This window comes from Pinus tabuliformis, chromosome 3_1 (assembly GCF_031772625.1).
Source record: "Pinus tabuliformis cultivar Carrire ecotype Pingquan chromosome 3_1, CPIR1, whole genome shotgun sequence".
NCBI classification, from domain to species: domain Eukaryota; kingdom Viridiplantae; phylum Streptophyta; class Pinopsida; order Pinales; family Pinaceae; genus Pinus; species Pinus tabuliformis.
In genome coordinates this window covers 574739916-574749661 of record NC_142301.1, presented here as the reverse complement: position 1 = coordinate 574749661, position 9746 = coordinate 574739916, and the positions used below count along the sequence as shown (strand labels likewise).

Sequence of the window (9746 nt, the reverse complement as noted above, 5' to 3'; positions counted from 1 at the left end):
ACTTCTTTGCTTTGTATTTTATTTCATGTGATACTTGTTGTCTTCTTTACTTTGAATACAAAGGTATTGTTGCAAGGAGGCTGGCCATTTTTGAAGCATCTTAGCCTCAGCCCAATCAATTCACTGTTCTTGTTCGTGGCATCCCATTGACAAACGAACGTAGCTTGAGTGAGACATTCCAGCTCTGTTTCACTCGGTATCATCTTTTGACTTATAATTCACATCAAATGATTTATCGAACTGGAAGAGTGTAGGCACTTATGCAAGATGCGGAAAAGCTGTATAAAAAGATTGTGCACTTGAAACATAATCATCTCTGTCAAACACAACCCCCGAGAGAAGGCTCCTTTTGTCTTTGTTGTGCAAAGATAGATCCTGTGAATCTATACACAAAGAAGCTTGAGAATGTCGAGCGAAAGGCTAGGAATGGCCATTCGGAATATTTTATAGAAGCCAAGGAACTTCCGGCTGCCTTTGTTTCCTTTAAGTCACGATATGGTGCAGCAGTTGCTGCACAGGTTCGGCAATCATCCAAGGTTCAGTGTCATATGGTGGAAAGCAAAAGAGTGCATGTGCCAAAATGCTTTACTTCACAGTTTGGAATTTCTATAAACGTTGTTTGAAAGAGCGACAATAGTGGAAATTGTGCAAACCCAGTGCCATTATTTCTTTACCATCAAAAATTGCCTAGAGTGCTCCTTTTGGGTTTCTCGGTTTCACTTGCTCTATGGTAGCACCTTTAATCCTATCAATAGGGCGGTGCCGATGTTACACCAATTCAGAAGCATGTCATATATGGGAGCACTGTAGAAACAACAAATTAGAAAGGTTGAAGTTTCTTGTGAAAACAGCCCAGGAAGTTGTTAAGGAAATGCGAAGGCACTTTATAGATCGACCTGCCATAATGACATGTCAAGAGAAGCCAGGTTATGCGCGTTGTGTTGCAATAGTAGCAACTGTTTCAGTTCGGGAGATGATAAAGCCTGGTGCTTTAGCAGTTGTATCTCCTGTTTTAATTGGTGTGTCATTTAAGATTCTGGGTCAGTATACAGATCAGCCTTTACTTGGTGTCAAAGTTGTGGCTTCAATGCTAATTTTTGCAACGGTCCTGTTTTGAATACTGCTGGAGGTGCTTGGGATAATGAAAATTGAAGATCTAAAGAACATGGTTAGTTATGGCTTTGATTATATATATAATACGATATGTTCTTGTTAATCACGGGGATTGGAAACACAAGCTGAGATACGAGCGATGGCAGATAATATCAAAGGGGTGCTTCCGTTATATTTGCTGTAGGTTATTCATGCCTACAATTTTCATGTGTTATGTTGAAGTTTTAGTGCTGGAGGTCCATGTGATAGGGCGAGCTGCAGTTGGCGATTGTGTTTCATTTTGCTTGTGGAACATGTGCATCATCAAAGGAATAGCTGTCAAAACTTCAAACGTGTGCCCACATTGCAGATTTTGACTTCTGGGTTTGTCCTGTTCTCCATTATGCAGTGCATTTGCAAAACACTCACTGTCAATGCCGTAATGTGCATGTCCATGGTTAGATTGAAAACTGGATCTTTGAATTTATGTGCACAGGTGTTTCTGTCCCCAAGCCGTTGTTTTGAGCAAGCAGTGTAAATCTCAATGTATCAATCATGGCAGGTACTGTGCTCCTGATCCAAAGCACGATTTTAATAAAGGTTATGTTGGCAAAGACGTGGTAATTAAAAATCTGAGGCAAATATGTGTTCTCAAAGTTGCAATCGAAAGTAAAAAGTCATGGGTCTGGTGGGACTATGTAACTGATTTCCAAATTAGATGTCCAATGAAAGAAAAGAAATACAACAAAGAATGTGCAGAGGAAGTGATAACATCTTTGGGTCTGGACAGTAAGAAAATAGATAAATGTATGGCAGATCCAGAGGCAAATGCTGAGAACAGTGCGTTGAAAGCAAAACAAGATGCACAGGTTGGACATAGGAGGTTAGAAGTATTCTTGCACAGCTGGGTTATGCGAAGTCAGAGGATATTATTGGAAGAACAGATTTGCTGAGACCAAGGCGCATATCCCTCATGAAGAATTAAAAACTGGATATCAGTTGTTTGCCTTCTAGTGTTGGACGACCAAAATGTGAAGCACATCAAAGACCGATAAACAGGGGCCTATGTTTCAGGGTAACAGAAAAGATGTGTCATTGAAGACAAACATGGAGCATTAAAGGTTCATCACAACCACCGCCAGAAAGAGAGCAGATGTCAAAGAATGAAGTTCATTGTAATTAAAGCCATCAAAGCTACTGCTGTAGTAATCCACTTGGCAGAGAATGAATCTTGATTGTAATAAATGCTATGTCCAGCATGATGTAGAATTACAATCTTATTTGTTTTAGGTTTCTAGAGCTGTCAATTAGTAGTAAGTGGCTTTTATTAGTTAGTTTAAAGGTGAATAGGTGTCATTAGAAAAGGACTTCGAGTTCCCCTCAGATGAATCGGAGTCAGGTAGAAGAACTTTATAAATAGCTGAAACAGAAATAAACAAAGGGTTGGATGTTTTGGAGAAGACTGTTTTTGGTTTATGTATAAACAAATTTCAGTAATGCAAATGACTGTGTTTTCTTCTCAGGATTCACAATGGATCTTCTTGTTCAAATATGTGATGGTATTCTTTCTTTAAGGTTCTTTTACAGTTTTGTTAATGCATAATCACTCAGAACTCATGAATCATGCTCTGACTTCCTGTATGCCTTGGAAAACTGTGGTTTCAAAGTTATGTTTGAACATTTAGATGTAAAGTGCCCTGATTTCTATGAAAAGATAGTGTTTTTGTTTGCTGAGATATGAGAGACTCCATAAGCCCAATGAGAATCAATTCAATGTTGTCCAGCCAGCTTATTTTTCATGCGTCTTATAAGAGTTAGCCATCTTTTCTTGTCATTAGTCAATATTCATAATCTGTGAGAGAGCCCTCTCAGACTAAGGAGGCTAAGCCTTAGTCCAAAGCCTGGTTTGAAATAGTTACACAGAATCTTGCTGATTGGCAGCCTTCAGTGCTTGATTTTGTGATAACATTTTGGTGCATCTGTCGAGAGCCTGAAGATTATTCTTTCCCGAAATTATGAAGCTGAACTTCTGAAGGTAGCAGGAGCTCAGAAGGTTTTTGAGGCTGCAAAACTACCTTGGCGACTCCATTGTTGAAGAATTCGAAATTCATAGGTTCATGGTGATTCCACTGGAGTTATGAAAGACCCAGAAGCTGCCATTCTTAGTTCAAGGTATGCATGCATAGATTTTTCAGGAATTCATGGTTTCCCAAATCATTTTCCCAAGGATGCATATTTTCTAAGGAATGGTCCCAAATTTAATGGAGAAGATTTGAGTTTAACTCTGAAGCATATCTCAGATTTCTGTCATTTTGCTGAGCTTCTTAGAGTTAAACATGAGGATGTTTGCATTATGTTATTTTATGATTCACTTCAAGGGAAATGCAAACAATGGATTGAAAGTTTTCCTATCAAATCTGTTAAGTCATTTCAAGAGTTATGGCTTATGTTTTTGGAGGAATGGATAGATAGGTCAGAGGTGGTGGCAAACTCTCCTTCAGTTGAGGGTTTCAAACAATGGAATGATGATCATATTAATGAAGAAATAGGTGAAAATTTTTCTTTGTCCTTGTCCTCGTATCTAAAGTCATTTGACTGTAAAGTAGAGGATAAGATGAGATTTTTGGATCAAGTTGCTGAGGACATTGAGAAAGAAATTGAAGGTTTAGAAGGTCAAATTCAGGCATACAGTTTTCATAATCATGATCATTATTTTCAGAAGTTTTCTATGGCAGAACGCAAGGAGACAATGCTGGTTCCTTTCTCTTTCACGATTGAGGAATTGAACACTGTTGTTGAAGATCAGTTTGCACAACCAGAAAGTTACAAGAAAAATCAAGCTGATCATGTATTCTTGGATCCTATAGCTGATTACATGGAAGAGTTTTACACTCCAATATTTCAGTTTTCCTATAAAGATCAGAGACAATTCCAGTGGCAGCGGTCATCACACTATCATATTGGCCCTGAACTCTGATGCAGTCAAAGAAGTCAAATATCAGATAAAACGGAGGATTGGCTACATTGGAAATTTCATATTGATTGAGCTGAAAGAAGTTTGAATGGTTAGGGTAGGTAGGTAGGAAAATGCAAATAAGCTCAAGGTTGAATGAGCATTTATTTTTTCAGTAAGTGTAGATTTCTTTTTCCCACAGTGATCATCAGGTTTGAGCCCGAGGTGAAGGCCCAAGAAGCTGGAAGGGGATGCTTGTCAAGCAAATTTCTGTTTGTCATAAATGGATAAAGCACTGGAGCTACAAGTTCTTAGTGTACTACAGGAGCACACTATCCCAAGTGGAGCCACTGTTATCACTGAAAATTTCGTTGCCAAAATTGCTCAGATTAGCTTAAGGACAAAGCGTTTTCGCAACACATAAATCCTTTAGCAGTTTCGCTGCGCAACCTGTTTTAGTGATTTCGTAGCGAAAAACGCCGACCTTGCACTGGCTGCGCTACGAAATTGGGGATTTGTTTGAATCCACAGCCTCTCGCAATCCATATTCTCCAGAAACCTTTTGAGGTCCTCTGGATTTGTTAAGCAACTCATAGTTCTCCTCAAAAGTGGATTTTTTACAATTCAAGAGTTGGCAGCCTCGGCCATCTGTAATCTATCATAGAAAGATGAAATAAAGAGAGCATTAGGGGAGGCAGGGTACGTTGGTCTGCTTGCATAGATGTTGGATGGCTAGCCTAGCTTCTCTCAACAGCTGGCTGTAAGGGCACTCTCTAATCTATTTGTTTTCGATACAAACAGAAAGGAATTCATTAAATTGATGACCATGTATCTTGCCTGGTGCGGTTATTAGATCCTCAAAATGAAACAGTGACAAAGACATTCCCCATTTCTGCGTTGTTGGCTCTCTCCTACAGCAATTGTTGACCGCCTCTTTCAGTTTCTGGACTTGAAAGGAATATGGCTTCTTAAGCTACATGTCAGTGGTTACCGACAATCATTGCAGTTCAGAGACTTAGATAAGGTCAGAAGACGATATATTGGCAGTAGCTGGCTTAGATGCCGTGGTTTTCCTCAGGATTTTTGTTTTCAGTGTACGAATATTTGCAATGACGGCCATTTTGGGCATTGCTCTTCTCCTTCCAATGAACTATACAAAAGAGTGGTGTCCGAAAGAGTTTTTCCACATTCCTTCTACATCACTAGATTCATTCGACATAGCAAATATTAAAAATGGTTCTAAAAGGCTTTGGGCACACTTCTTTGCTTTGTATTTTATTTCATGTGCTACTTGTTGTCTTCTTTACTTTGAATACAAAGGTATTGTTGCAAGGAGGCTGACCATTTTTGAAGCATCTCAGCCTCAGCCCAATCAATTCACTGTTCTTGTTCGTGGCATCCCATTGACAAACGAACGTAGCTTGAGTGAGACAGTCCAGCTCTTTTTCACTCGGTATCATCTTTTGACTTATCATTCACATCAGATGATTTATCGAACTGGCAGAGTGCAGGCACTTATGCAAGATGCGGAAAAGCTGTATAAAAAGATTGTGCACTTGAAACATAATCATCTCTGTCAAACACAGCCCCAGAGAGAAGGCTCCTTTTGTCTTTGTTGTGCAAAGATAGATCCTGTGAATCTATACACAAAGAAGCTTGAGAATGTCGAGCGAAAGGCTAGGAATGGCCATTCGGAATATTTTATAGAAGCCAAGGAACTTCCGACTGCCTTTGTTTCCTTTAAGTCACGATATGGTGCAGCAGTTGCTGCACAGGTTCGGCAGTCATCAAAGGTTCAGTGTCATATGGTGGAAAGCAAAAGAGTGCATGTGCCAAAATGCTTTACTTCACAGTTTGGAATTTCTATAAACGTTGTTTGAAAGAGCGACAATAGTGGAAATTGTGCAAACCCAGTGCCATCATTTCTTTACCATCAAAAATTGCCTAGAGTGCTCCTTTTGGGTTTCTCGGTTTCACTTGCTATGTGGTAGCACCTTTAATCCTATCAATAGGGCGGTGCCGACATTACACCAATTCAGAAGCGTGTCATATATGGGAGCACTGTAGAAACAACAAATTAGAAAGGTTGAATTTTCTTGTGCAAACAGCCCAGGAAGTTGTTAAGGAAATGCGAAGGCACTTTATAGATCAACCTGCCATAATGACATGTCAAGAGAAGCCAGGTTATGCGCGTTGTGTTGCAATAGTAGCAACTATTTCACTTCGGGAGATGATAAAGCCTGGTGCTTTAGCAGTTGTATCTCCTGTTTTAATTGGTGTCTCATTTAAGATTCTGGGTCAGTATACAGATCAGCCTTTACTTGGTTTCAAAGTTGTGGCTTCAATGCTAATGTTTGTAACGGTCCCTGTTTTGAATACTGCTGGAGGTGCTTGGGATAATGAAAATTGAAGATCTAAAGAACATGGTTAGTTATGGCTTTGATTATATATATACTACGATATGTTCTTGTTAATCACGGGGATTGGAAACACAAGCTGAGATACGAGCGATGGCAGATAATATCAAAGGTGTGCTTCCGTTATATTTGTTGTAGGTTATTCATGCATAAAATTGTCGTGTGTTATGTTGAAGTTTTAGTGCTGGAGGTCCATGTGATAGGGCGAGCTGTAGTTGGCGATTGTGTTTCATTTTGCTTGTGGAACATGTGCATCATCAAAGGAATAGCTGTCAAAACTTCAGACGTGTGCCCACATTGCAGATTTTGACTTTTGGGTTTGTCCTGTTCTCCATTATGACACTGCATCTGCAAAACACTCACTATCAATGCCGTAATGTGCATGTCCATGGTTAGATTGAAAACTGGATCTTTGAATTTATGCGCACAGGTGTTTCTGTCCCCAAGCTGTTGTTTTGATCAAGCAGTGTAAATCTCAATGTATCAATCATGGCTGGTACTGCGCTCCTGATCTAGAGCATGATTTTAATAAAGGTTATGTTGGCAAAGATGTGGTAATTAAAAATCTGAGGCAAATATGTGTTCTCAAAGTTGCAATCGAAAGTAAAAATTCATGGGTCTGGTGGGACTATGTAACTGATTTCCAAATTAGATGTCCAATGAAAGAAAAGAAATACAACAAAGAATGTGTAGAGGAAGTGATAACATCTTTGGGTCTGGACAGTAAGAAAATAGATAAATGTATGGGATATCCAGAGGCAAATGCTGAGAACAGTGCGTTGAAAGAAAAACAAGATGCACAGGTTGGACAGAGGAGGTTAGAAGTATTCTTGCACAGCTGGGTTATGCGAAGTCAGAGGATATTATTGGAAGAACAGATTTGCTGAGACCAAGGCGCATATCCCTCATGAAGAATTAACAACTGGATATCAGTTGTTTGCCTTCTAGTGTTGGACGACCAAAATGTGAAGCACATCAAAGACCGATAAACAGGGGCCTATGTTTCAGGGTAACAGAAAAGATGTGTCATTGAAGACAAACATGGAGCATTAAAGGTTCATCACAGCCACCACCAGAAAGAGAGCAGATGTCAAAGAATGAAGTTCATTGTAATTAAAGCCATCAAAGCTACCGCTGTAGTAATCCACTTGGCAGAGAATGAATCTTGATTGTAATAAATGCTATGTCCAGCATGATGTAGAATTACAATCTTATTTGTTTTAGGTTTCTAGAGCTGTAAATTAGTAGTAAGTGGCTTTTATTAGTTAGTTTAAAGGTGAATAGGTGTCATTAGAAAAGGACTTCGAGTTCCCCTCAGATGAATCAGAGTCAGGTAGAAGAACTTTATAAATAGCTGAAACAGAAATAAACAAAGGGTTGGATGTTTTGGAGAAGATTGTTTTTGGTTTATGTATAAACAAATTTCAGTAATGCAAATGACTGTGTTTTCTTCTCAGGATTCACAATGGATCTTCTTGTTCAAATGTGTGATGGTATTCTTTCTTTAAAGTTCTTTTACAGTTTTGTTAATGCATAATCACTCAGAACTCATGAATCATGCTCTGACTTCCTGTATGCCTTGGCAAACTGTGGTTTCAAAGTTATGTTTGAACATTTAGATGTAAAGTGCCCTGATTTCTATGAAAAGATAGTGTTTTTGTTTGCTGAGATATGAGAGACTCCATAAGCCCAATGGGAATCAATTCAATGTTGTCCAGCCAACTTATTTTTCATGCGTCTTATAAGAGTTAGCCATCTTTTCTTGTCATTAGTCAATATTCATAATATGTGAGAGAGCCCTCTCAGACTAAGGAGGCTAAGCCTTAGTCCAAAGCCTGGTTTGAAATAGTTACACAGAATCTTGCTGATTGGCAGCCTTCAGTGCTTGATTTTGTGATAACACTATCCTTAGAGGAATTGGTGGAGGATGCCCAAGCCAGCACCTTAGTGGACCTTTGTGTGACCAACCCTGTCACTCCCAGAGTCAAAAATGTGGATTTCGGTCCTGAGAGAACGTTAAAGATCAGCTCCTCCCTATCTCCTTCCCAGGAAAAGGAGTTGTGTAGTCTGTTGGCCAGTCATCTAGATTCTTTTGCTTGGAACTATAAGGAGATGAAAGGAGTTCATCCTTCGGTCTGTAACCATCACATCTACATCAAAGAAGACTGTAAACCGGTTAGGCAACCCCAAAGGAGAATGAATCCATCCATTAAGGACATCGTCAAGGAAGAATTGCAAAAACTATTAGATGTCGGATTCATTTACCCCATCTCGGATAGCGAATGGGTGTCCCCTTTGGTGTTGGTTCCCAAGAAAAATGGGAAGTGGAGAATCTGTGTGGACTACCGAGAACTGAACAAAGCTACCAAGAAAGACCATTTCCCTCTACCTTTCATAGATCAAGTGTTGGATGGACTAGCAGGAAAGAAGTTTTTCTCTTTCCTAGATGGGTTTAGCGGGTACAACCAGATCCAAATCAGCCCAGAAGACCAAGATAAGACCACCTTCACTTGTCCTTGGGGTACCTTTGCTTACCAAGTTCTTCCCTTTGGACTATGCAATGCTCCTGCCACCTTCCAGAGAGCCGTCTTGAGCATCTTTTCTGAGCTGGTCCATGATGTGGTGGAAATCTATATGGATGACTTCACTCCTTATGGGTCCAACTTACAGGAAGCATTGTCCAATCTAGGAAAATTCCTAACCAAGTGCATTGAGATGAATCTGTCCCTTAGTCCTGAAAAGTGTGAATTCTTGATGACTGAAGGGACCGTGCTAGGCCATACCATTTCTTGCCAGGGGTTACAAGTGTATCCTAACAAAATTTCTCTCATCAAGAAGGTTCCACCCCCTCAGAAGGTAAGAGATGTTCGAAGCTTCTTAGGATTAGCAGGGTATTATAGGAGATTCATTAAAGACTTCAACAAGCTAGCCTCGCCATTGTTTAGCCTCTTGGCAAAAGATGTTGAGTTTAAATGGACTGACGATTGTCAGAAGGCTCTGAATGAATTAAAGGACAAGTTGGTGTCTGCCCCAATCTTGAGAGGTACAAACTGGGCCCTACCTTTCCACATCCACACTGATGCCTCGAACAAAGCCATAGGGGCAACCTTAGGACAAGTTGAACAAAAACTTCCATATGCCATTTACTTTGTCAGAAAAAACTTATCCAAGGAAGAACTGAATTACACCGTGACTGAGAAGGAATTCTTGGCCGTGGTCCATGCACTGAAAAAATTCCGACATTATATCACTGGATATGAAACATTTGTACACACTGATCATGT

General features: G+C 39.8%; 2 pseudogenes; both read left to right on the top strand.

The window, feature by feature from the left end:
- The first annotated feature begins 1252 nt into the window (after positions 1-1252).
- Positions 1253-2045, top strand: LOC149188282 (vacuolar-sorting receptor 1 pseudogene; annotated as a pseudogene).
- A 3109-nt stretch (positions 2046-5154) lies between these two features.
- LOC149188281 (hyperosmolality-gated Ca2+ permeable channel 2.3 pseudogene) lies at positions 5155-5925 on the top strand (annotated as a pseudogene).
- Positions 5926-9746: the final 3821 nt, after the last annotated feature.